Source organism: Chiloscyllium punctatum, chromosome 3 (genome assembly GCF_047496795.1).
Source record: "Chiloscyllium punctatum isolate Juve2018m chromosome 3, sChiPun1.3, whole genome shotgun sequence".
Lineage (NCBI taxonomy): Eukaryota > Metazoa > Chordata > Chondrichthyes > Orectolobiformes > Hemiscylliidae > Chiloscyllium > Chiloscyllium punctatum.
In genome coordinates this window covers 25,705,523-25,730,530 of record NC_092741.1, presented here as the reverse complement: position 1 = coordinate 25,730,530, position 25,008 = coordinate 25,705,523, and the positions used below count along the sequence as shown (strand labels likewise).

At 51.4% G+C, this 25,008-nt stretch overlaps 9 non-coding genes and 7 pseudogenes across 9 annotated transcripts; all 16 read left to right on the top strand.

Moving 5' to 3' along the window:
• Positions 1–5: 5 nt before the first annotated feature.
• On the top strand, positions 6–124 carry LOC140471219 (5S ribosomal RNA). The gene has a single exon (XR_011956896.1). It is a non-coding gene; the product is annotated as a 5S ribosomal RNA (ribosomal RNA).
• Positions 125–1,659: 1,535 nt separating this feature from the next.
• LOC140469037 (5S ribosomal RNA) lies at positions 1,660–1,778 on the top strand. Its single transcript, XR_011955929.1, has one exon. It is a non-coding gene; the product is annotated as a 5S ribosomal RNA (ribosomal RNA).
• A 1,523-nt stretch (positions 1,779–3,301) lies between these two features.
• LOC140469539 (5S ribosomal RNA) lies at positions 3,302–3,420 on the top strand. The gene has a single exon (XR_011956140.1). It is a non-coding gene; the product is annotated as a 5S ribosomal RNA (ribosomal RNA).
• A 1,520-nt stretch (positions 3,421–4,940) lies between these two features.
• On the top strand, positions 4,941–5,059 carry LOC140475772 (5S ribosomal RNA). Its single transcript, XR_011960261.1, has one exon. It is a non-coding gene; the product is annotated as a 5S ribosomal RNA (ribosomal RNA).
• Positions 5,060–6,579: 1,520 nt separating this feature from the next.
• Positions 6,580–6,697, top strand: LOC140472071 (5S ribosomal RNA; annotated as a pseudogene).
• Positions 6,698–8,224: 1,527 nt separating this feature from the next.
• Positions 8,225–8,343, top strand: LOC140475691 (5S ribosomal RNA). The gene has a single exon (XR_011960184.1). It is a non-coding gene; the product is annotated as a 5S ribosomal RNA (ribosomal RNA).
• Positions 8,344–9,866: 1,523 nt separating this feature from the next.
• LOC140471647 (5S ribosomal RNA) lies at positions 9,867–9,985 on the top strand (annotated as a pseudogene).
• Positions 9,986–11,502: 1,517 nt separating this feature from the next.
• On the top strand, positions 11,503–11,619 carry LOC140472227 (5S ribosomal RNA; annotated as a pseudogene).
• A 1,525-nt stretch (positions 11,620–13,144) lies between these two features.
• Positions 13,145–13,253, top strand: LOC140472814 (5S ribosomal RNA; annotated as a pseudogene).
• A 1,520-nt stretch (positions 13,254–14,773) lies between these two features.
• Positions 14,774–14,892, top strand: LOC140472028 (5S ribosomal RNA; annotated as a pseudogene).
• A 1,535-nt stretch (positions 14,893–16,427) lies between these two features.
• Positions 16,428–16,546, top strand: LOC140469860 (5S ribosomal RNA). The gene has a single exon (XR_011956236.1). It is a non-coding gene; the product is annotated as a 5S ribosomal RNA (ribosomal RNA).
• Positions 16,547–18,081: 1,535 nt separating this feature from the next.
• LOC140472547 (5S ribosomal RNA) lies at positions 18,082–18,190 on the top strand (annotated as a pseudogene).
• Positions 18,191–19,724: 1,534 nt separating this feature from the next.
• LOC140468430 (5S ribosomal RNA) lies at positions 19,725–19,843 on the top strand. The gene has a single exon (XR_011955645.1). It is a non-coding gene; the product is annotated as a 5S ribosomal RNA (ribosomal RNA).
• A 1,528-nt stretch (positions 19,844–21,371) lies between these two features.
• LOC140469849 (5S ribosomal RNA) lies at positions 21,372–21,490 on the top strand. The gene has a single exon (XR_011956235.1). It is a non-coding gene; the product is annotated as a 5S ribosomal RNA (ribosomal RNA).
• Positions 21,491–23,025: 1,535 nt separating this feature from the next.
• LOC140472536 (5S ribosomal RNA) lies at positions 23,026–23,134 on the top strand (annotated as a pseudogene).
• A 1,534-nt stretch (positions 23,135–24,668) lies between these two features.
• Positions 24,669–24,787, top strand: LOC140468419 (5S ribosomal RNA). Its single transcript, XR_011955643.1, has one exon. It is a non-coding gene; the product is annotated as a 5S ribosomal RNA (ribosomal RNA).
• Positions 24,788–25,008: the final 221 nt, after the last annotated feature.

Sequence of the window (25,008 nt, the reverse complement as noted above, 5' to 3'; positions counted from 1 at the left end):
CCAGCGCCTACGGCCATACCAGTCTGCGAACGCCCGATCTCGTCTGATCTCGGAAGCTAAGCAGACTCAGGCCTGGTTAGTACTTGGATGGGAGGCCGCCTGGGAATACCAGGTGCAGTCGGCTTTTTCCGCCAGCAGGGGCTGCTCAAGTCACCCCTCTGCACTCGTGTTGGGCCACGCACGCAATGCAGCGACAGGTTATTTTTGCTGCCGCTGTGCCTGGCATCAGTCTCCTGCAGGCAGGAGACAGGGAGGGGAGGAGAGCGGAGCGCTGCCAAAATCAGCAAGAAAGACGGAAAGAAAGGGATTGGGGCTGCACGCTGTCTGCGGCTGGCAGTCAGGAAAGGAGGACAATAGACAATAGGTGCAGGAGTTGGCCATTCTGCCCTTGGAGCCTGCACCACCATTCAATATGATCATGGCTGATCATCCTTAATCAGTATCCTGTTCCTGCCTTATCTCCATAAGCCTTGATTCCACTATCCTTGAGAGCTCTGTCCAACTCTTTCTTCAATGAATCCAGAGACTGGGCCTCCACTGCCCTCTGGGGCAGAGCATTCCACACAGCCACCACTCTCTGGGTGAAGACGTTTCTCCTCATCTCTGTCCTAAACGGTCTACCCCGTATTTTTAAGCTGTGTCCCCTGTTTCGGCACTCACGTTTCCTGCCGCCAGAGTGTCCAATCCTTTGATAATCTTATATGTCTCAACCAGATCCCCTCTCAGTCTTCTAAACTCAAGGGTACACAAGCCCAGTCGCTCCAGTCTTTCAGTGTAAGGTAATCCCGCCATTCCAGGAATTGACCTCGTCAACCTACGCTGCACTCCCTCAATAGCCAGAATGTCTCTCCTCAAATTTGGAGACCAGAACTGCACACAGTACTCCAGGTGTGGTCTCACCAGGGCCCTGTACACCTGCAGAAGAACCTCTTTGCTTCTGTACTCAATCCCTCTTGTTATGAAGGCCAGCATGCTATTAGCCTTCTTCACTACCTGCTGTACCTGCATGCTTACCTTCATTGAGCGATGTACAAGAACCCCCAGATCTCTCTGTACTGTCCCTTGACCGAAATTGATTCCATTTAGGTAGTAATCTGCCTTCCTGTTCTTGCCACCAAAGTGGATAAGCATCCATTTATCCACATTAAAGTGCATCTGCCATGCATCTGACCACTCACCTAACTTGTCCAGGTCACCCGGTAATCTCCTAACATCCTCATCACATTTCACCCTGCCACCCAGCTCAGTATCATCAGCAAATTTGCTAATGTTATTGCTAATAGCATCTTCTATATCATGAACATATATTGTAAAAAGCTGCGGTCCCAGTACTGATCCCTGCGGTACCCCACTAGTCACTGCCTGCCATTCCGAAATGGAGGCGTGGAGGAGTGTGGAAGGATGAGAGAATGCAGGCTGCAGCCCTATGAAGCAGGGGGAGGTTTTGCAGTTGGCCTGTGTGGGGATGTGGGAGACGACAGGAGCCTGGTGGGCAAGGGCTATCTGGAGGGAGGGAGGGAGGGAGTGAAGCACGCACGGAGGAGAAAGAGCAAAGAGAAAAGAGAGAAAAAAAAAACAAAGGGGATCAAGAGAAAGAGCAGCAAAGAAAATGTGGCTGGCCAGCACGCCTTGAAGTGGGGAGAAAAGGCAAGGGCCAGCGCCTGCAGCCATACTAGTCTGAAAACACCCGATCTCGTCTGATCTCAGAAGCTAAGCAGACTCAGGCCTGGTTAGTACTTGGATGGGAGACCGCCTGGGAATACCAGGTGCAGTAGGCTTTTTCCGCCAGCAGGGGCTGCTCAAGTCACCCCTCTGCACTCGTGTTGGGCCACGCACGCAATGCAGCGACAGGTTATTTTTGCTGCCGCTGTGCCTGGCATCAGTCTCCTGGAGACAGGGAGGGGAGGAGAGCGGAGCGCTGCCAAAATCAGCAAGAAAGACGGAAAGAAAGGGATTGGGGCTGCACGCTGTCTGCGGCTGGCAGTCAGGAAAGGAGGACAATAGACAATAGGTGCAGGAGTTGGCCATTCTGCCCTTGGAGCCTGCACCACCATTCAATATGATCATGGCTGATCATCCTTAATCAGTATCCTGTTCCTGCCTTATCTCCATAAGCCTTGATTCCACTATCCTTGAGAGCTCTGTCCAACTCTTTCTTCAATGAATCCAGAGACTGGGCCTCCACTGCCCTCTGGGGCAGAGCATTCCACACAGCCACCACTCTCTGGGTGAAGACGTTTCTCCTCATCTCTGTCCTAAACGGTCTACCCCGAATTTTTAAGCTGTGTCCTCTGTTTCGGCACTCACGTTTCCTGCCGCCAGAGTGTCCAATCCTTTGATAATCTTATATGTCTCAACCAGATCCCCTCTCAGTCTTCTAAACTCAAGGGTACACAAGCCCAGTCGCTCCAGTCTTTCAGTGTAAGGTAATCCCGCCATTCCAGGAATTGAACTCGTCAACCTACGCTGCACTCCCTCAATAGCCAGAATGTCTCTCCTCAAATTTGGAGACCAGAACTGCACACAGTACTCCAGGTGTGGTCTCACCAGGGCCCTGTACACCTGCAGAAGAACCTCTTTGCTTCTGTACTCAATCCCTCTTGTTATGAAGGCCAGCATGCTATTAGCCTTCTTCACTACCTGCTGTACCTGCATGCTTACCTTCATTGAGCGGTGTACAAGAACCCCCAGATCTCTCTGTACTGTCCCTTGACCGAAATTGATTCCATTTAGGTAGTAATCTGCCTTCCTGTTCTTGCCACCAAAGTGGATAAGCATCCATTTATTCACATTAAAGTGCATCTGCCATGCATCTGACCACTCACCTAACTTGTCCAGGTCACCCGGTAATCTCCTAACATCCTCATCACATTTCACCCTGCCACCCAGCTCAGTATCATCAGCAAATTTGCTAATGTTATTGCTAATAGCATCTTCTATATCATGAACATATATTGTAAAAAGCTGCGGTCCCAGTACTGATCCCTGCGGTACCCCACTGGTCACTGCCTGCCATTCCGAAATGGAGGCGTGGAGGAGTGTGGAAGGATGAGAGAATGCAGGCTGCAGCCCTATGAAGCAGGGGGAGGTTTTGCAGTTGGCCTGTGTGGGGATGTGGGAGACGACAGGAGCGTGGTGGGCAAGGGCTAGCTGGAGGGAGGGAGGGAGGGAAGCACGCACGGAGGAGAAAGAGCAAAGAGAAAAGAGAGAAAAAAAAACAAAGGGGATCAAGAGAAAGAGCAGCAAAGAAAATGTGGCTGGCCAGCACGCCTTGAAGTGGGGAGAAAAGGCAGGGGCCCGCGCCTACGGCCATACTAGTCTGAAAACGCCCGATCTCGTCTGATCTCGGAAGCTAAGCAAACTCAGGCCTGGTTAGTACTTGGATGGGAGGCCGCCTGGGAATACCTGGTGCAGTAGGCTTTTTCCGCCAGCAGGGGCTGCTCAAGTCACCCCTCTGCACTCGTGTTGGGCCACGCACGCAATGCAGCGACAGGTTATTTTTGCTGCCGCTGTGCCTGGCATCAGTCTCCTGGAGACAGGGAGGGGAGGAGAGCGGAGCGCTGCCAAAATCAGCAAGAAAGACGGAAAGAAAGGGATTGGGGCTGCACGCTGTCTGCGGCTGGCAGTCAGGAAAGGAGGACAATAGACAATAGGTGCAGGAGTTGGCCATTCTGCCCTTGGAGCCTGCACCACCATTCAATATGATCATGGCTGATCATCCTTAATCAGTATCCTGTTCCTGCCTTATCTCCATAAGCCTTGATTCCACTATCCTTGAGAGCTCTGTCCAACTCTTTCTTCAATGAATCCAGAGACTGGGCCTCCACTGCCCTCTGGGGCAGAGCATTCCACACAGCCACCACTCTCTGGGTGAAGACGTTTCTCCTCATCTCTGTCCTAAACGGTCTACCCCGTATTTTTAAGCTGTGTCCTCTGTTTCGGCACTCACGTTTCCTGCCGCCAGAGTGTCCAATCCTTTGATAATCTTATATGTCTCAACCAGATCCCCTCTCAGTCTTCTAAACTCAAGGGTACACAAGCCCAGTCGCTCCAGTCTTTCAGTGTAAGGTAATCCCGCCATTCCAGGAATTGACCTCGTCAACCTACGCTGCACTCCCTCAATAGCCAGAATGTCTCTCCTCAAATTTGGAGACCAGAACTGCACACAGTACTCCAGGTGTGGTCTCACCAGGGCCCTGTACACCTGCAGAAGAACCTCTTTGCTTCTGTACTCAATCCCTCTTGTTATGAAGGCCAGCATGCTATTAGCCTTCTTCACTACCTGCTGTACCTGCATGCTTACCTTCATTGAGCGGTGTACAAGAACCCCCAGATCTCTCTGTACTGTCCCTTGACCGAAATTGATTCCATTTAGGTAGTAATCTGCCTTCCTGTTCTTGCCACCAAAGTGGATAAGCATCCATTTATCCACATTAAAGTGCATCTGCCATGCATCTGACCACTCACCTAACTTGTCCAGGTCACCCGGTAATCTCCTAACATCCTCATCACATTTCACCCTGCCACCCAGCTCAGTATCATCAGCAAATTTGCTAATGTTATTGCTAATAGCATCTTCTATATCATGAACATATATTGTAAAAAGCTGCGGTCCCAGTACTGATCCCTGCGGTACCCCACAGGTCACTGCCTGCCATTCCGAAATGGAGGCGTGGAGGAGTGTGGAAGGATGAGAGAATGCAGGCTGCAGCCCTATGAAGCAGGGGGAGGTTTTGCAGTTGGCCTGTGTGGGGATGTGGGAGACGACAGGAGCCTGGTGGGCAAGGGCTAGCTGGAGGGAGGGAGGGAAGCACGCACGGAGGAGAAAGAGCAAAGAGAAAAGAGAGAAAAAAAAAACAAAGGGGATCAAGAGAAAGAGCAGCAAAGAAAATGTGGCTGGCCAGCACGCCTTGAAGTGGGGAGAAAAGGGAGGAGCCAGCGCCTGCGGCCATACTAGTCTGTAAACGCCCGATCTCATCTGATCTCGGAAGCTAAGCAGACTCAGGCCTGGTTAGTACTTGGATGGGAGACCGCCTGGGAATACCAGGTGCAGTAGGCTTTTTCCGCCAGCAGGGGCTGCTCCAGTCACCCCTCTGCACTCGTGTTGGGCCACGCACGCAATGCAGCGACAGGTTATTTTTGCTGCCGCTGTGCCTGGCATCAGTCTCCTGGAGACAGGGAGGGGAGGAGAGCGGAGCGCTGCCAAAATCAGCAAGAAAGACGGAAAGAAAGGGATTGGGGCTGCACGCTGTCTGCGGCTGGCAGTCAGGAAAGGAGGACAATAGACAATAGGTGCAGGAGTTGGCCATTCTGCCCTTGGAGCCTGCACCACCATTCAATATGATCATGGCTGATCATCCTTAATCAGTATCCTGTTCCTGCCTTATCTCCATAAGCCTTGATTCCACTATCCTTGAGAGCTCTGTCCAACTCTTTCTTCAATGAATCCAGAGACTGGGCCTCCACTGCCCTCTGGGGCAGAGCATTCCACACAGCCACCACTCTCTGGGTGAAGACGTTTCTCCTCATCTCTGTCCTAAACAGTCTACCCCGTATTTTTAAGCTGTGTCCTCTGTTTCGGCACTCACGTTTCCTGCCGCCAGAGTGTCCAATCCTTTGATAATCTTCTATGTCTCAACCAGATCCCCTCTCAGTCTTCTAAACTCAAGGGTACACAAGCCCAGTCGCTCCAGTCTTTCAGTGTAAGGTAATCCCGCCATTCCAGGAATTGACCTCGTCAACCTACGCTGCACTCCCTCAATAGCCAGAATGTTTCTCCTCAAATTTGGAGACCAGAACTGCACACAGTACTCCAGGTGTGGTCTCACCAGGGCCCTGTACACCTGCAGAAGAACCTCTTTGCTTCTGTACTCAATCCCTCTTGTTATGAAGGCCAGCATGCTATTAGCCTTCTTCACTACCTGCTGTACCTGCATGCTTACCTTCATTGAGCGGTGTACAAGAACCCCCAGATCTCTCTGTACTGTCCCTTGACCGAAATTGATTCCATTTAGGTCGTAATCTGCCTTCCTGTTCTTGCCACCAAAGTGGATAAGCATCCATTTATCCACATTAAAGTGCATCTGCCATGCATCTGACCACTCACCTAACTTGTCCAGGTCACCCGGTAATCTCCTAACATCCTCATCACATTTCACCCTGCCACCCAGCTCAGTATCATCAGCAAATTTGCTAATGTTATTGCTAATAGCATCTTCTATATCATGAACATATATTGTAAAAAGCTGCGGTCCCAGTACTGATCCCTGCGGTACCGCACTGGTCACTGCCTGCCATTCCGAAATGGAGGCGTGGAGGAGTGTGGAAGGATGAGAGAATGCAGGCTGCAGCCCTATGAAGCAGGGGGAGGTTTTGCAGTTGGCCTGTGTGGGGATGTGGGAGACGACAGGAGCCTGGTGGGCAAGGGCTAGCTGGAGGGAGGGAGGGAAGCACGCACGGAGGAGAAAGAGCAAAGAGAAGAGAGAGAAAAAAAAAACAAAGGGGATCAAGAGAAAGAGCAGCAAAGAAAATGTGGCTGGCCAGCACGCCTTGAAGTGGGGAGAAAAGGCAGGAGCCAGCGCCTACGGCCATACTAGTCTGAGAACCCCCGTCTCGTCTGATCTCGGAAGCTAAGCAGACTCAGTCCTGGTTAGTACTTGGATGGGAGACCGCCTGGGAATACCAGGTGCAGTAGGATTTTTCCGCCAGCAGGGGCTGCTCAAGTCACCCCTCTGCACTCGTGTTGGGCCACGCACGCAATGCAGCGACAGGTTATTTTTGCTGCCGCTGTGCCTGGCATCAGTCTCCTGCAGGCAGGAGACAGGGAGGGGAGGAGAGCGGAGCGCTGCCAAAATCAGCAAGAAAGACGGAAAGAAAGGGATTGGGGCTGCACGCTGTCTGCGGCTGGCAGTCAGGAAAGGAGGACAATAGACAATAGGTGCAGGAGTTGGCCATTCTGCCCTTGGAGCCTGCACCACCATTCAATATGATCATGGCTGATCATCCTTAATCAGTATCCTGTTCCTGCCTTATCTCCATAAGCCTTGATTCCACTATCCTTGAGAGCTCTGTCCAACTCTTTCTTCAATGAATCCAGAGACTGGGCCTCCACTGCCCTCTGGGGCAGAGCATTCCACACAGCCACCACTCTCTGGGTGAAGACGTTTCTCCTCATCTCTGTCCTAAACGGTCTACCCCGTATTTTTAAGCTGTGTCCTCTGTTTCGGCACTCACGTTTCCTGCCGCCAGAGTGTCCAATCCTTTGATAATCTTATATGTCTCAACCAGATCCCCTCTCAGTCTTCTAAACTCAAGGGTACACAAGCCCAGTCGCTCCAGTCTTTCAGTGTAAGGTAATCCCGCCATTCCAGGAATTGACCTCGTCAACCTACGCTGCACTCCCTCAATAGCCAGAATGTCTCTCCTCAAATTTGGAGACCAGAACTGCACACAGTACTCCAGGTGTGGTCTCACCAGGGCCCTGTACACCTGCAGAAGAACCTCTTTGCTTCTGTACTCAATCCCTCTTGTTATGAAGGCCAGCATGCTATTAGCCTTCTTCACTACCTGCTGTACCTGCATGCTTACCTTCATTGAGCGGTGTACAAGAACCCCCAGATCTCTCTGTACTGTCCCTTGACCGAAATTGATTCCATTTAGGTAGTAATCTGCCTTCCTGTTCTTGCCACCAAAGTGGATAAGCATCCATTTATCCACATTAAAGTGCATCTGCCATGCATCTGACCACTCACCTAACTTGTCCAGGTCACCCGGTAATCTCCTAACATCCTCATCACATTTCACCCTGCCACCCAGCTCAGTATCATCAGCAAATTTGCTAATGTTATTGCTAATAGCATCTTCTATATCATGAACATATATTGTAAAAAGCTGCGGTCCCAGTACTGATCCCTGCGGTACCCCACTGGTCACTGCCTGCCATTCCGAAATGGAGGCGTGGAGGAGTGTGGAAGGATGAGAGAATGCAGGCTGCAGCCCTATGAAGCAGGGGGAGGTTTTGCAGTTGGCCTGTGTGGGGATGTGGGAGACGACAGGAGCCTGGTGGGCAAGGGCTAGCTGGAGGGAGGGAGGGAAGCACGCACGGAGGAGAAAGAGCAAAGAGAAAAGAGAGAAAAAAAAAACAAAGGGGATCAAGAGAAAGAGCAGCAAAGAAAATGTGGCTGGCCAGCACGCCTTGAAGTGGGGAGAAAAGGGAGGAGCCAGCGCCTGCGGCCATACTAGTCTGAAAACGCCCGATCTCATCTGATCTCGGAAGCTAAGCAGACTCAGGCCTGGTTAGTACTTGGATGGGAGACCGCCTGGGAATACCAGGTGCAGTAGGCTTTTTCCGCCAGCAGGGGCTGCTCCAGTCACCCCTCTGCACTCGTGTTGGGCCACGCACGCAATGCAGCGACAGGTTATTTTTGCTGCCGCTGTGCCTGGCATCAGTCTCCTGGAGACAGGGAGGGGAGGAGAGCGGAGCGCTGCCAAAATCAGCAAGAAAGACGGAAAGAAAGGGATTGGGGCTGCACGCTGTCTGCGGCTGGCAGTCAGGAAAGGAGGACAATAGACAATAGGTGCAGGAGTTGGCCATTCTGCCCTTGGAGCCTGCACCACCATTCAATATGATCATGGCTGATCATCCTTAATCAGTATCCTGTTCCTGCCTTATCTCCATAAGCCTTGATTCCACTATCCTTGAGAGCTCTGTCCAACTCTTTCTTCAATGAATCCAGAGACTGGGCCTCCACTGCCCTCTGGGGCAGAGCATTCCACACAGCCACCACTCTCTGGGTGAAGACGTTTCTCCTCATCTCTGTCCTAAACAGTCTACCCCGTATTTTTAAGCTGTGTCCTCTGTTTCGGCACTCACGTTTCCTGCCGCCAGAGTGTCCAATCCTTTGATAATCTTCTATGTCTCAACCAGATCCCCTCTCAGTCTTCTAAACTCAAGGGTACACAAGCCCAGTCGCTCCAGTCTTTCAGTGTAAGGTAATCCCGCCATTCCAGGAATTGACCTCGTCAACCTACGCTGCACTCCCTCAATAGCCAGAATGTTTCTCCTCAAATTTGGAGACCAGAACTGCACACAGTACTCCAGGTGTGGTCTCACCAGGGCCCTGTACACCTGCAGAAGAACCTCTTTGCTTCTGTACTCAATCCCTCTTGTTATGAAGGCCAGCATGCTATTAGCCTTCTTCACTACCTGCTGTACCTGCATGCTTACCTTCATTGAGCGGTGTACAAGAACCCCCAGATCTCTCTGTACTGTCCCTTGACCGAAATTGATTCCATTTAGGTAGTAATCTGCCTTCCTGTTCTTGCCACCAAAGTGGATAAGCATCCATTTATCCACATTAAAGTGCATCTGCCATGCATCTGACCACTCACCTAACTTGTCCAGGTCACCCGGTAATCTCCTAACATCCTCATCACATTTCACCCTGCCACCCAGCTCAGTATCATCAGCAAATTTGCTAATGTTATTGCTAATAGCATCTTCTATATCATGAACATATATTGTAAAAAGCTGCGGTCCCAGTACTGATCCCTGCGGTACCCCACTGGTCACTGCCTGCCATTCCGAAATGGAGGCGTGGAGGAGTGTGGAAGGATGACAGAATGCAGGCTGCAGCCCTATGAAGCAGGGGGAGGTTTTGCAGTTGGCCTGTGTGGGGATGTGGGAGACGACAGGAGCATGGTGGGCAAGGGCTAGCTGGAGGGAGGGAGGGAGGGAAGCACGCACGGAGGAGAAAGAGCAAAGAGAAAAGAGAGAAAAAAAAACAAAGGGGATCAAGAGAAAGAGCAGCAAAGAAAATGTGGCTGGCCAGCACGCCTTGAAGTGGGGAGAAAAGGCAGGGGCCAGCGCCTACGGCCATACTAGTCTGAAAACGCCCGATCTCGTCTGATCTCGCAAGCTTAGCAAACTCAGGCCTGGTTAGTACTTGGATGGGAGGCCGCCTGGGAATACCAGGTGCAGTAGGCTTTTTCCGCCAGCAGGGGCTGCTCAAGTCACCCCTCTGCACTCGTGTTGGGCCACGCATGCAATGCAGCGACAGGTTATTTTTGCTGCCGCTGTGCCTGGCAACAGTCTCCTGGAGACAGGGAGGGGAGGAGAGCGGAGCGCTGCCAAAATCAGCAAGAAAGACGGAAAGAAAGGGATTGGGGCTGCACGCTGTCTGCGGCTGGCAGTCAGGAAAGGAGGACAATAGACAATAGGTGCAGGAGTTGGCCATTCTGCCCTTGGAGCCTGCACCACCATTCAATATGATCATGGCTGATCATCCTTAATCAGTATCCTGTTCCTGCCTTATCTCCATAAGCCTTGATTCCACTATCCTTGAGAGCTCTGTCCAACTCTTTCTTCAATGAATCCAGAGACTGGGCCTCCACTGCCCTCTGGGGCAGAGCATTCCACACAGCCACCACTCTCTGGGTGAAGACGTTTCTCCTCATCTCTGTCCTAAACGGTCTACCCCGTATTTGTAAGCTGTGTCCTCTGTTTCGGCACTCACGTTTCCTGCCGCCAGAGTGTCCAATCCTTTGATAATCTTATATGTCTCAACCAGATCCCCTCTCAGTCTTCTAAACTCAAGGGTACACAAGCCCAGTCGCTCCAGTCTTTCAGTGTAAGGTAATCCCGCCATTCCAGGAATTGACCTCGTCAACCTACGCTGCACTCCCTCAATAGCCAGAATGTCTCTCCTCAAATTTGGAGACCAGAACTGCACACAGTACTCCAGGTGTGGTCTCACCAGGGCCCTGTACACCTGCAGAAGAACCTCTTTGCTTCTGTACTCAATCCCTCTTGTTATGAAGGCCAGCATGCTATTAGCCTTCTTCACTACCTGCTGTACCTGCATGCTTACCTTCATTGAGCGGTGTACAAGAACCCCCAGATCTCTCTGTACTGTCCCTTGACCGAAATTGATTCCATTTAGGTAGTAATCTGCCTTCCTGTTCTTGCCACCAAAGTGGATAAGCATCCATTTATCCACATTAAAGTGCATCTGCCATGCATCTGACCACTCACCTAACTTGTCCAGGTCACCCGGTAATCTCCTAACATCCTCATCACATTTCACCCTGCCACCCAGCTCAGTATCATCAGCAAATTTGCTAATGTTATTGCTAATAGCATTTCTATATCATGAACATATATTGTAAAAAGCTGCGGTCCCAGTACTGATCCCTGCGGTACCCCACTGGTCACTGCCTGCCATTCCGAAATGGAGGCGTGGAGGAGTGTGGAAGGATGAGAGAATGCAGGCTGCAGCCCTATGAAGCAGGGGGAGGTTTTGCAGTTGGCCTGTGTGGGGATGTGGGAGACGACAGGAGCCTGGTGGGCAAGGGCTAGCTGGAGGGAGGGAGGGAGGGAAGCACGCACGGAGGAGAAAGAGCAAAGAGAAAAGAGAGAAAAAAAAAACAAAGGGGATCAAGAGAAAGAGCAGCAAAGAAAATGTGGCTGGCCAGCACGCCTTGAAGTGGGGAGAAAAGGCAAGAGCCAGCGCCTACTAGTCTGAAAACGCCCGATCTCGTCTGATCTCGGAAACTAAGCAGACTCAGGCCTGGTTAGTACTTGGATGGGAGACCGCCTGGGAATACCAGGTGCAGTAGGCTTTTTCCGCCAGCAGGGGCTGCTCCAGTCACCCCTCTGCACTCGTGTTGGGCCACGCACGCAATGCAGCGACAGGTTATTTTTGCTGCCGCTGTGCCTGGCATCAGTCTCCTGGAGACAGGGAGGGGAGGAGAGCGGAGCGCTGCCAAAATCAGCAAGAAAGAGGGAAAGAAAGGGATTGGGGCTGCACGCTGTCTGCGGCTGGCAGTCAGGAAAGGAGGACAATAGACAATAGGTGCAGGAGTTGGCCATTCTGCCCTTGGAGCCTGCACCACCATTCAATATGATCATGGCTGATCATCCTTAATCAGTATCCTGTTCCTGCCTTATCTCCATAAGCCTTGATTCCACTATCCTTGAGAGCTCTGTCCAACTCTTTCTTCAATGAATCCAGAGACTGGGCCTCCACTGCCCTCTGGGGCAGAGCATTCCACACAGCCACCACTCTCTGGGTGAAGACGTTTCTCCTCATCTCTGTCCTAAACGGTCTACCCCGTATTTTTAAGCTGTGTCCTATGTTTCGGCACTCACGTTTCCTGCCGCCAGAGTGTCCAATCCTTTGATAATCTTCTATGTCTCAACCAGATCCCCTCTCAGTCTTCTAAACTCAAGGGTACACAAGCCCAGTCGCTCCAGTCTTTCAGTGTAGAGGTAATCCCGCCATTCCAGGAATTGACCTCGTCAAACTACGCTGCACTCCCTCAATAGCCAGAATGTCTCTCCTCAAATTTGGAGACCAGAACTGCACACAGTACTCCAGGTGTGGTCTCACCAGGGCCCTGTACACCTGCAGAAGAACCTCTTTGCTTCTGTACTCAATCCCTCTTGTTATGAAGGCCAGCATGCTATTAGCCTTCTTCACTACCTGCTGTACCTGCATGCTTACCTTCATTGAGCGGTGTACAAGAACCCCCAGATCTCTCTGTACTGTCCCTTGACCGAAATTGATTCCATTTAGGTAGTAATCTGCCTTCCTGTTCTTGCCACCAAAGTGGATAAGCATCCATTTATCCACATTAAAGTGCATCTGCCATGCATCTGACCACTCACCTAACTTGTCCAGGTCACCCGGTAATCTCCTAACATCCTCATCACATTTCACCCTGCCACCCAGCTCAGTATCATCAGCAAATTTGCTAATGTTATTGCTAATAGCATCTTCTATATCATGAACATATATTGTAAAAAGCTGCGGTCCCAGTACTGATCCCTGCGGTACCCCACTGGTCACTGCCTGCCATTCCGAAATGGAGGCGTGGAGGAGTGTGGAAGGATGAGAGAATGCAGGCTGCAGCCCTATGAAGCAGGGGGAGGTTTTGCAGTCGGCCTGTGTGGGGATGTGGGAGACGACAGGAGCCTGGTGGGCAAGGGCTAGCTGGAGGGAGGGAGGGAGGGAAGCACGCACGGAGGAGAAAGAGCAAAGAGAAAAGAGAGAAAAAAAAAACAAAGGGGATCAAGAGAAAGAGCAGCAAAGAAAATGTGGCTGGCCAGCACGCCTTGAAGTCGGGAGAAAAGGCAGGAGCCAGCGCCTGCGGCCATACTAGTCTGAAAACGTCTGATCTCGGAAACTAAGCAGACTCAGGCCTGGTTAGTACTTGGGTGGGAGACCGCCTGGGAATACCAGATGCAGTAGGCTTTTTCCGCCAGCAGGGGCTGCTCCAGTCACCCCTCTGCACTCGTGTTGGGCCACGCACGCAATGCAGCGACAGGTTATTTTTGCTGCCGCTGTGCCTGGCATCAGTCTCCTGGAGACAGGGAGGGGAGGAGAGCGGAGCGCTGCCAAAATCAGCAAGAAAGACGGAAAGAAAGGGATTGGGGCTGCACGCTGTCTGCGGCTGGCAGTCAGGAAAGGAGGACAATAGACAATAGGTGCAGGAGTTGGCCATTCTGCCCTTGGAGCCTGCACCACCATTCAATATGATCATGGCTGATCATCCTTAATCAGTATCCTGTTCCTGCCTTATCTCCATAAGCCTTGATTCCACTATCCTTGAGAGCTCTGTCCAACTCTTTCTTCAATGAATCCAGAGACTGGGCCTCCACTGCCCTCTGGGGCAGAGCATTCCACACAGCCACCACTCTCTGGGTGAAGACGTTTCTCCTCATCTCTGTCCTAAACGGTCTACCCCGTATTTTTAAGCTGTGTCCTCTGTTTCGGCACTCACGTTTCCTGCCGCCAGAGTGTCCAATCCTTTGATAATCTTCTATGTCTCAACCAGATCCCCTCTCAGTCTTCTAAACTCAAGGGTACACAAGCCCAGTCGCTCCAGTCTTTCAGTGTAAGGTAATCCCGCCATTCCAGGAATTGACCTCGTCAACCTACGCTGCACTCCCTCAATAGCCAGAATGTCTCTCCTCAAATTTGGAGACCAGAACTGCACACAGTACTCCAGGTGTGGTCTCACCAGGGCCCTGTACACCTGCAGAAGAACCTCTTTGCTTCTGTACTCAATCCCTCTTGTTATGAAGGCCAGCATGCTATTAGCCTTCTTCACTACCTGCTGTACCTGCATGCTTACCTTCATTGAGCGGTGTACAAGAACCCCCAGATCTCTCTGTACTGTCCCTTGACCGAAATTGATTCCATTTAGGTAGTAATCTGCCTTCCTGTTCTTGCCACCAAAGTGGATAAGCATCCATTTATCCACATTAAAGTGCATCTGCCATGCATCTGACCACTCACCTAACTTGTCCAGGTCACCCGGTAATCTCCTAACATCCTCATCACATTTCACCCTGCCACCCAGCTCAGTATCATCAGCAAATTTGCTAATGTTATTGCTAATAGCATCTTCTATATCATGAACATATATTGTAAAAAGCTGCGGTCCCAGTACTGATCCCTGCGGTACCCCACTGGTCACTGCCTGCCATTCCGAAATGGAGGCGTGGAGGAGTGTGGAAGGATGAGAGAATGCAGGCTGCAGCCCTATGAAGCAGGGGGAGGTTTTGCAGTTGGCCTGTGTGGGGATGTGGGAGACGACAGGAGCCTGGTGGGCAAGGGCTAGCTGGAGGGAGGGAGGGAAGCACGCACGGAGGAGAAAGAGCAAAGAGAAAAGAGAGAAAAAAAAAACAAAGGGGATCAAGAGAAAGAGCAGCAAAGAAAATGTGGCTGGCCAGCACGCCTTGAAGTGGGGAGAAAAGGGAGGAGCCAGCACCTACGGCCATACTAGTCTGAAAAAGCCCATTCTCGTCTGATCTCGGAAGCTAAGCAGACTCAGGCCTGGTTAGTACTTGGATGGGAGACCGCCTGGAAATACCAGGTGCAGTAGGCTTTTTCAGCCAGCAGGGGCTGCTCAAGTCACACCTCTGCACTCGTGTTGGGCCACGCACGCAATGCAGCGACAGGTTATTTTTGCTGCCGCTGTGCCTGGCATCAGTCTCCTGCAGGCAGGAGACAGGGAGGGGAGGAGAGCGGAGCGCTGCCAAAATCAGCAAGAAAGAGGGAAAGAAAGGGATTGGGGCTGCACGCTGTCTGCGGCTGGCAGTCAGGAAAGGAGGACAATAGACAATAGGTGCAGGAGTTGGCCATTCTGCCCTTGGAGCCTGCACCACCATTCAATATGATCATGGCTGATCATCCTTAATCAGTATCCTGTTCCTGCCTTATCTCCATAAGCCTTGATTCCACTATCCTTGAGAGCTCTGTCCAACTCTTTCTTCAATGAATCCAGAGACTGGGCCTCCACTGCCCTCTGGGGCAGAGCATTCCACACAGCCACCACTCTCTGGGTGAAGACGTTTCTCCTCATCTCTGTCCTAAACGGTCTACCCTGTATTTTTAAGCTGTGTCCTCTGTTTCGGCACTCACGTTTCCTGCCGCCAGAGTGTCCAATCCTTTGATAATCTTATATGTCTCAACCAGATCCCCTCTCAGTCTTCTAAACTCAAGGGTACACAAGCCCAGTCGCTCCAGTCTTTCAGTGTAAGGTAATCCCGCCATTCCAGGAATTGACCTCGTCAACCTACGCTGCACTCCCTCAATAGCCAGAATGTCTCTCCTCAAATTTGGAGACCAGAACTGCACACAGTACTCCAGGTGTGGTCTCACCAGGGCCCTGTACACCTGCAGAAGAACCTCTTTGCTTCTGTACTCAATCCCTCTTGTTATGAAGGCCAGCATGCTATTAGCCTTCTTCACTACCTGCTGTACCTGCATGCTTACCTTCATTGAGCGGTGTACAAGAACCCCCAGATCTCTCTGTACTGTCCCTTGACCGAAATTGATTCCATTTAGGTAGTAATCTGCCTTCCTGTTCTTGCCACCAAAGTGGATAAGCATCCATTTATCCACATTAAAGTGCATCTGCCATGCATCTGACCACTCACCTAACTTGTCCAGGTCACCCGGTAATCTCCTAACATCCTCATCACATTTCACCCTGCCACCCAGCTCAGTATCATCAGCAAATTTGCTAATGTTATTGCTAATAGCATCTTCTATATCATGAACATATATTGTAAAAAGCTGCGGTCCCAGTACTGATCCCTGCGGTACCCCACTGGTCACTGCCTGCCATTCCGAAATGGAGGCGTGGAGGAGTGTGGAAGGATGAGAGAATGCAGGCTGCAGCCCGATGAAGCAGGGGGAGGTTTTGCAGTTGGCCTGTGTGGGGATGTGGGAGACGACAGGAGCCTGGTGGGCAAGGGCTAGCTGGAGGGAGGGAGGGAGGGAGGGAAGCACGCACGGAGGAGAAAGAGCAAAGAGAAAAGAGAGAAAAAAAAACCAAAGGGGATCAAGAGAAAAAGCAGCAAAGAAAATGTGGCTGGCCAGCACGCCTTGAAGTGGGGAGAAAAGGCAGCAGCCAGCGCTTACCGCCATACTAGTCTGAAAACGCCCGATCTCGTCTGATCTCAGAAGCTAAGCAGACTCAGGCCTGGTTAGTACTTGGATGGGAGACCGCCTGGGAATACCAGGTGCAGTAGGCTTTTTCCGCCAGCAGGGGCTGCTCAAGTCACCCCTCTGCACTCGTGTTGGGCCACGCACGCAATGCAGCGACAGGTTATTTTTGCTGCCGCTGTGCCTGGCATCAGTCTCCTGCAGGCAGGAGACAGGGAGGGGAGGAGAGCGGAGCGCTGCCAAAATCAGCAAGAAAGACGGAAAGAAAGGGATTGGGGCTGCACGCTGTCTGCGGCTGGCAGTCAGGAAAGGAGGACAATAGACAATAGGTGCAGGAGTTGGCCATTCTGCCCTTGGAGCCTGCACCACCATTCAATATGATCATGGCTGATCATCCTTAATCAGTATCCTGTTCCTGCCTTATCTCCATAAGCCTTGATTCCACTATCCTTGAGAGCTCTGTCCAACTCTTTCTTCAATGAATCCAGAGACTGGGCCTCCACTGCCCTCTGGGGCAGAGCATTCCACACAGCCACCACTCTCTGGGTGAAGACGTTTCTCCTCATCTCTGTCCTAAACGGTCTACCCCGTATTTTTAAGCTGTGTCCTCTGTTTCGGCACTCACGTTTCCTGCCGCCAGAGTGTCCAATCCTTTGATAATCTTATATGTCTCAACCAGATCCCCTCTCAGTCTTCTAAACTCAAGGGTACACAAGCCCAGTCGCTCCAGTCTTTCAGTGTAAGGTAATCCCGCCATTCCAGGAATTGACCTCGTCAACCTACGCTGCACTCCCTCAATAGCCAGAATGTCTCTCCTCAAATTTGGAGACCAGAACTGCACACAGTACTCCAGGTGTGGTCTCACCAGGGCCCTGTACACCTGCAGAAGAACCTCTTTGCTTCTGTACTCAATCCCTCTTGTTATGAAGGCCAGCATGCTATTAGCCTTCTTCACTACCTGCTGTACCTGCATGCTTACCTTCATTGAGCGGTGTACAAGAACCCCCAGATCTCTCTGTACTGTCCCTTGACCGAAATTGATTCCATTTAGGTAGTAATCTGCCTTCCTGTTCTTGCCACCAAAGTGGATAAGCATCCATTTATCCACATTAAAGTGCATCTGCCATGCATCTGACCACTCACCTAACTTGTCCAGGTCACCCGGTAATCTCCTAACATCCTCATCACATTTCACCCTGCCACCCAGCTCAGTATCATCAGCAAATTTGCTAATGTTATTGCTAATAGCATCTTCTATATCATGAACATATATTGTAAAAAGCTGCGGTCCCAGTACTGATCCCTGCGGTACCCCACTGGTCATTGCCTGCCATTCCGAAATGGAGGCGTGGAGGAGTGTGGAAGGATGAGAGAATGCAGGCTGCAGCCCTATGAAGCAGGGGGAGGTTTTGCAGTTGGCCTGTGTGGGGATGTGGGAGACGACAGGAGCCTGGTGGGCAAGGGCTATCTGGAGGGAGGGAGGGAGGGAGTGAAGCACGCACGGAGGAGAAAGAGCAAAGAGAAAAGAGAGAAAAAAAAAACAAAGGGGATCAAGAGAAAGAGCAGCAAAGAAAATGTGGCTGGCCAGCACGCCTTGAAGTGGGGGGAAAAGGCAGGAGCCTGTGCCTACGGCCATACTAGTCTGAAAACGCCTGATCTCGGAAGCTAAGCAGACTCAGGCCTGGTTAGTACTTGGATGGAAGACTGCCTGGGAATACCAGGTGCAGTAGGCTTTTTCCGCCAGCAGGGGCTGCTCAAGTCACCCCTCTGCACTCGTGTTGGGCCACGCACGCAATGCAGCGACAGGTTATTTTTGCTGCCGCTGTGCCTGGCATCAGTCTCCTGCAGGCAGGAGACAGGGAGGGGAGGAGAGCGGAGCGCTGCCAAAATCAGCAAGAAAGACGGAAAGAAAGGGATTGGGGCTGCACGCTGTCTGCGGCTGGCAGTCAGGAAAGGAGGACAATAGACAATAGGTGCAGGAGTTGGCCATTCTGCCCTTGGAGCCTGCACCACCATTCAATATGATCATGGCTGATCATCCTTAATCAGTATCCTGTTCCTGCCTTATCTCCATAAGCCTTGATTCCACTATCCTTGAGAGCTCTGTCCAACTCTTTCTTCAATGAATCCAGAGACTGGGCCTCCACTGCCCTCTGGGGCAGAGCATTCCACACAGCCACCACTCTCTGGGTGAAGACGTTTCTCCTCATCTCTGTCCTAAACGGTCTACCCCGTATTTTTAAGCTGTGTCCCCTGTTTCGGCACTCACGTTTCCTGCCGCCAGAGTGTCCAATCCTTTGATAATCTTATATGTCTCAACCAGATCCCCTCTCAGTCTTCTAAACTCAAGGGTACACAAGCCCAGTCGCTCCAGTCTTTCAGTGTAAGGTAATCCCGCCATTCCAGGAATTGACCTCGTCAACCTACGCTGCACTCCCTCAATAGCCAGAATGTCTCTCCTCAAATTTGGAGACCAGAACTGCACACAGTACTCCAGGTGTGGTCTCACCAGGGCCCTGTACACCTGCAGAAGAACCTCTTTGCTTCTGTACTCAATCCCTCTTGTTATGAAGGCCAGCATGCTATTAGCCTTCTTCACTACCTGCTGTACCTGCATGCTTACCTTCATTGAGCGGTGTACAAGAACCCCCAGATCTCTCTGTACTGTCCCTTGACCGAAATTGATTCCATTTAGGTAGTAATCTGCCTTCCTGTTCTTGCCACCAAAGTGGATAAGCATCCATTTATCCACATTAAAGTGCATCTGCCATGCATCTGACCACTCACCTAACTTGTCCAGGTCACCCGGTAATCTCCTAACATCCTCATCACATTTCACCCTGCCACCCAGCTCAGTATCATCAGCAAATTTGCTAATGTTATTGCTAATAGCATCTTCTATATCATGAACATATATTGTAAAAAGCTGCGGTCCCAGTACTGATCCCTGCGGTACCCCACTGGTCACTGCCTGCCATTCCGAAATGGAGGCGTGGAGGAGTGTGGAAGGATGAGAGAATGCAGGCTGCAGCCCTATGAAGCAGGGGGAGGTTTTGCAGTTGGCCTGTGTGGGGATGTGGGAGACGACAGGAGCCTGGTGGGCAAGGGCTATCTGGAGGGAGGGAGGGAGGGAGTGAAGCACGCACGGAGGAGAAAGAGCAAAGAGAAAAGAGAGAAAAAAAAACAAAGGGGATCAAGAGAAAGAGCAGCAAAGAAAATGTGGCTGGCCAGCACGCCTTGAAGTGGGGAGAAAAGGCAGGGGCCAGCGCCTACGGCCATACTAGTCTGAAAACGCCCGATCTCGTCTGATCTCGGAAGCTAAGCAAACTCAGGCCTGGTTAGTACTTGGATGGGAGACCGCCTGGGAATACCAGGTGCAGTAGGCTTTTTCCGCCAGCAGGGGCTGCTCAAGTCACCCCTCTGCACTCGTGTTGGGCCACGCACGCAATGCAGCGACAGGTTATTTTTGCTGCCGCTGTGCCTGGCATCAGTCTCCTGGAGACAGGGAGGGGAGGAGAGCGGAGCGCTGCCAAAATCAGCAAGAAAGAGGGAAAGAAAGGGATTGGGGCTGCACGCTGTCTGCGGCTGGCAGTCAGGAAAGGAGGACAATAGACAATAGGTGCAGGAGTTGGCCATTCTGCCCTTGGAGCCTGCACCACCATTCAATATGATCATGGCTGATCATCCTTAATCAGTATCCTGTTCCTGCCTTATCTCCATAAGCCTTGATTCCACTATCCTTGAGAGCTCTGTCCAACTCTTTCTTCAATGAATCCAGAGACTGGGCCTCCACTGCCCTCTGGGGCAGAGCATTCCACACAGCCACCACTCTCTGGGTGAAGACGTTTCTCCTCATCTCTGTCCTAAACGGTCTACCCTGTATTTTTAAGCTGTGTCCTCTGTTTCGGCACTCACGTTTCCTGCCGCCAGAGTGTCCAATCCTTTGATAATCTTATATGTCTCAACCAGATCCCCTCTCAGTCTTCTAAACTCAAGGGTACACAAGCCCAGTCGCTCCAGTCTTTCAGTGTAAGGTAATCCCGCCATTCCAGGAATTGACCTCGTCAACCTACGCTGCACTCCCTCAATAGCCAGAATGTCTCTCCTCAAATTTGGAGACCAGAACTGCACACAGTACTCCAGGTGTGGTCTCACCAGGGCCCTGTACACCTGCAGAAGAACCTCTTTGCTTCTGTACTCAATCCCTCTTGTTATGAAGGCCAGCATGCTATTAGCCTTCTTCACTACCTGCTGTACCTGCATGCTTACCTTCATTGAGCGGTGTACAAGAACCCCCAGATCTCTCTGTACTGTCCCTTGACCGAAATTGATTCCATTTAGGTAGTAATCTGCCTTCCTGTTCTTGCCACCAAAGTGGATAAGCATCCATTTATCCACATTAAAGTGCATCTGCCATGCATCTGACCACTCACCTAACTTGTCCAGGTCACCCGGTAATCTCCTAACATCCTCATCACATTTCACCCTGCCACCCAGCTCAGTATCATCAGCAAATTTGCTAATGTTATTGCTAATAGCATCTTCTATATCATGAACATATATTGTAAAAAGCTGCGGTCCCAGTACTGATCCCTGCGGTACCCCACTGGTCACTGCCTGCCATTCCGAAATGGAGGCGTGGAGGAGTGTGGAAGGATGAGAGAATGCAGGCTGCAGCCCGATGAAGCAGGGGGAGGTTTTGCAGTTGGCCTGTGTGGGGATGTGGGAGACGACAGGAGCCTGGTGGGCAAGGGCTAGCTGGAGGGAGGGAGGGAGGGAGGGAAGCACGCACGGAGGAGAAAGAGCAAAGAGAAAAGAGAGAAAAAAAAACCAAAGGGGATCAAGAGAAAAAGCAGCAAAGAAAATGTGGCTGGCCAGCACGCCTTGAAGTGGGGAGAAAAGGCAGCAGCCAGCGCTTACCGCCATACTAGTCTGAAAACGCCCGATCTCGTCTGATCTCAGAAGCTAAGCAGACTCAGGCCTGGTTAGTACTTGGATGGGAGACCGCCTGGGAATACCAGGTGCAGTAGGCTTTTTCCGCCAGCAGGGGCTGCTCAAGTCACCCCTCTGCACTCGTGTTGGGCCACGCACGCAATGCAGCGACAGGTTATTTTTGCTGCCGCTGTGCCTGGCATCAGTCTCCTGCAGGCAGGAGACAGGGAGGGGAGGAGAGCGGAGCGCTGCCAAAATCAGCAAGAAAGACGGAAAGAAAGGGATTGGGGCTGCACGCTGTCTGCGGCTGGCAGTCAGGAAAGGAGGACAATAGACAATAGGTGCAGGAGTTGGCCATTCTGCCCTTGGAGCCTGCACCACCATTCAATATGATCATGGCTGATCATCCTTAATCAGTATCCTGTTCCTGCCTTATCTCCATAAGCCTTGATTCCACTATCCTTGAGAGCTCTGTCCAACTCTTTCTTCAATGAATCCAGAGACTGGGCCTCCACTGCCCTCTGGGGCAGAGCATTCCACACAGCCACCACTCTCTGGGTGAAGACGTTTCTCCTCATCTCTGTCCTAAACGGTCTACCCCGTATTTTTAAGCTGTGTCCTCTGTTTCGGCACTCACGTTTCCTGCCGCCAGAGTGTCCAATCCTTTGATAATCTTATATGTCTCAACCAGATCCCCTCTCAGTCTTCTAAACTCAAGGGTACACAAGCCCAGTCGCTCCAGTCTTTCAGTGTAAGGTAATCCCGCCATTCCAGGAATTGACCTCGTCAACCTACGCTGCACTCCCTCAATAGCCAGAATGTCTCTCCTCAAATTTGGAGACCAGAACTGCACACAGTACTCCAGGTGTGGTCTCACCAGGGCCCTGTACACCTGCAGAAGAACCTCTTTGCTTCTGTACTCAATCCCTCTTGTTATGAAGGCCAGCATGCTATTAGCCTTCTTCACTACCTGCTGTACCTGCATGCTTACCTTCATTGAGCGGTGTACAAGAACCCCCAGATCTCTCTGTACTGTCCCTTGACCGAAATTGATTCCATTTAGGTAGTAATCTGCCTTCCTGTTCTTGCCACCAAAGTGGATAAGCATCCATTTATCCACATTAAAGTGCATCTGCCATGCATCTGACCACTCACCTAACTTGTCCAGGTCACCCGGTAATCTCCTAACATCCTCATCACATTTCACCCTGCCACCCAGCTCAGTATCATCAGCAAATTTGCTAATGTTATTGCTAATAGCATCTTCTATATCATGAACATATATTGTAAAAAGCTGCGGTCCCAGTACTGATCCCTGCGGTACCCCACTGGTCATTGCCTGCCATTCCGAAATGGAGGCGTGGAGGAGTGTGGAAGGATGAGAGAATGCAGGCTGCAGCCCTATGAAGCAGGGGGAGGTTTTGCAGTTGGCCTGTGTGGGGATGTGGGAGACGACAGGAGCCTGGTGGGCAAGGGCTATCTGGAGGGAGGGAGGGAGGGAGTGAAGCACGCACGGAGGAGAAAGAGCAAAGAGAAAAGAGAGAAAAAAAAAACAAAGGGGATCAAGAGAAAGAGCAGCAAAGAAAATGTGGCTGGCCAGCACGCCTTGAAGTGGGGGGAAAAGGCAGGAGCCTGTGCCTACGGCCATACTAGTCTGAAAACGCCTGATCTCGGAAGCTAAGCAGACTCAGGCCTGGTTAGTACTTGGATGGAAGACTGCCTGGGAATACCAGGTGCAGTAGGCTTTTTCCGCCAGCAGGGGCTGCTCAAGTCACCCCTCTGCACTCGTGTTGGGCCACGCACGCAATGCAGCGACAGGTTATTTTTGCTGCCGCTGTGCCTGGCATCAGTCTCCTGCAGGCAGGAGACAGGGAGGGGAGGAGAGCGGAGCGCTGCCAAAATCAGCAAGAAAGACGGAAAGAAAGGGATTGGGGCTGCACGCTGTCTGCGGCTGGCAGTCAGGAAAGGAGGACAATAGACAATAGGTGCAGGAGTTGGCCATTCTGCCCTTGGAGCCTGCACCACCATTCAATATGATCATGGCTGATCATCCTTAATCAGTATCCTGTTCCTGCCTTATCTCCATAAGCCTTGATTCCACTATCCTTGAGAGCTCTGTCCAACTCTTTCTTCAATGAATCCAGAGACTGGGCCTCCACTGCCCTCTGGGGCAGAGCATTCCACACAGCCACCACTCTCTGGGTGAAGACGTTTCTCCTCATCTCTGTCCTAAACGGTCTACCCCGTATTTTTAAGCTGTGTCCCCTGTTTCGGCACTCACGTTTCCTGCCGCCAGAGTGTCCAATCCTTTGATAATCTTATATGTCTCAACCAGATCCCCTCTCAGTCTTCTAAACTCAAGGGTACACAAGCCCAGTCGCTCCAGTCTTTCAGTGTAAGGTAATCCCGCCATTCCAGGAATTGACCTCGTCAACCTACGCTGCACTCCCTCAATAGCCAGAATGTCTCTCCTCAAATTTGGAGACCAGAACTGCACACAGTACTCCAGGTGTGGTCTCACCAGGGCCCTGTACACCTGCAGAAGAACCTCTTTGCTTCTGTACTCAATCCCTCTTGTTATGAAGGCCAGCATGCTATTAGCCTTCTTCACTACCTGCTGTACCTGCATGCTTACCTTCATTGAGCGGTGTACAAGAACCCCCAGATCTCTCTGTACTGTCCCTTGACCGAAATTGATTCCATTTAGGTAGTAATCTGCCTTCCTGTTCTTGCCACCAAAGTGGATAAGCATCCATTTATCCACATTAAAGTGCATCTGCCATGCATCTGACCACTCACCTAACTTGTCCAGGTCACCCGGTAATCTCCTAACATCCTCATCACATTTCACCCTGCCACCCAGCTCAGTATCATCAGCAAATTTGCTAATGTTATTGCTAATAGCATCTTCTATATCATGAACATATATTGTAAAAAGCTGCGGTCCCAGTACTGATCCCTGCGGTACCCCACAGGTCACTGCCTGCCATTCCGAAATGGAGGCGTGGAGGAGTGTGGAAGGATGAGAGAATGCAGGCTGCAGCCCTATGAAGCAGGGGGAGGTTTTGCAGTTGGCCTGTGTGGGGATGTGGGAGACGACAGGAGCCTGGTGGGCAAGGGCTATCTGGAGGGAGGGAGGGAGGGAGTGAAGCACGCACGGAGGAGAAAGAGCAAAGAGAAAAGAGAGAAAAAAAAACAAAGGGGATCAAGAGAAAGAGCAGCAAAGAAAATGTGGCTGGCCAGCACGCCTTGAAGTGGGGAGAAAAGGCAGGGGCCAGCGCCTACGGCCATACTAGTCTGAAAACGCCCGATCTCGTCTGATCTCGGAAGCTAAGCAAACTCAGGCCTGGTTAGTACTTGGATGGGAGACCGCCTGGGAATACCAGGTGCAGTAGGCTTTTTCCGCCAGCAGGGGCTGCTCAAGTCACCCCTCTGCACTCGTGTTGGGCCACGCACGCAATGCAGCGACAGGTTATTTTTGCTGCCGCTGTGCCTGGCATCAGTCTCCTGGAGACAGGGAGGGGAGGAGAGCGGAGCGCTGCCAAAATCAGCAAGAAAGAGGGAAAGAAAGGGATTGGGGCTGCACGCTGTCTGCGGCTGGCAGTCAGGAAAGGAGGGC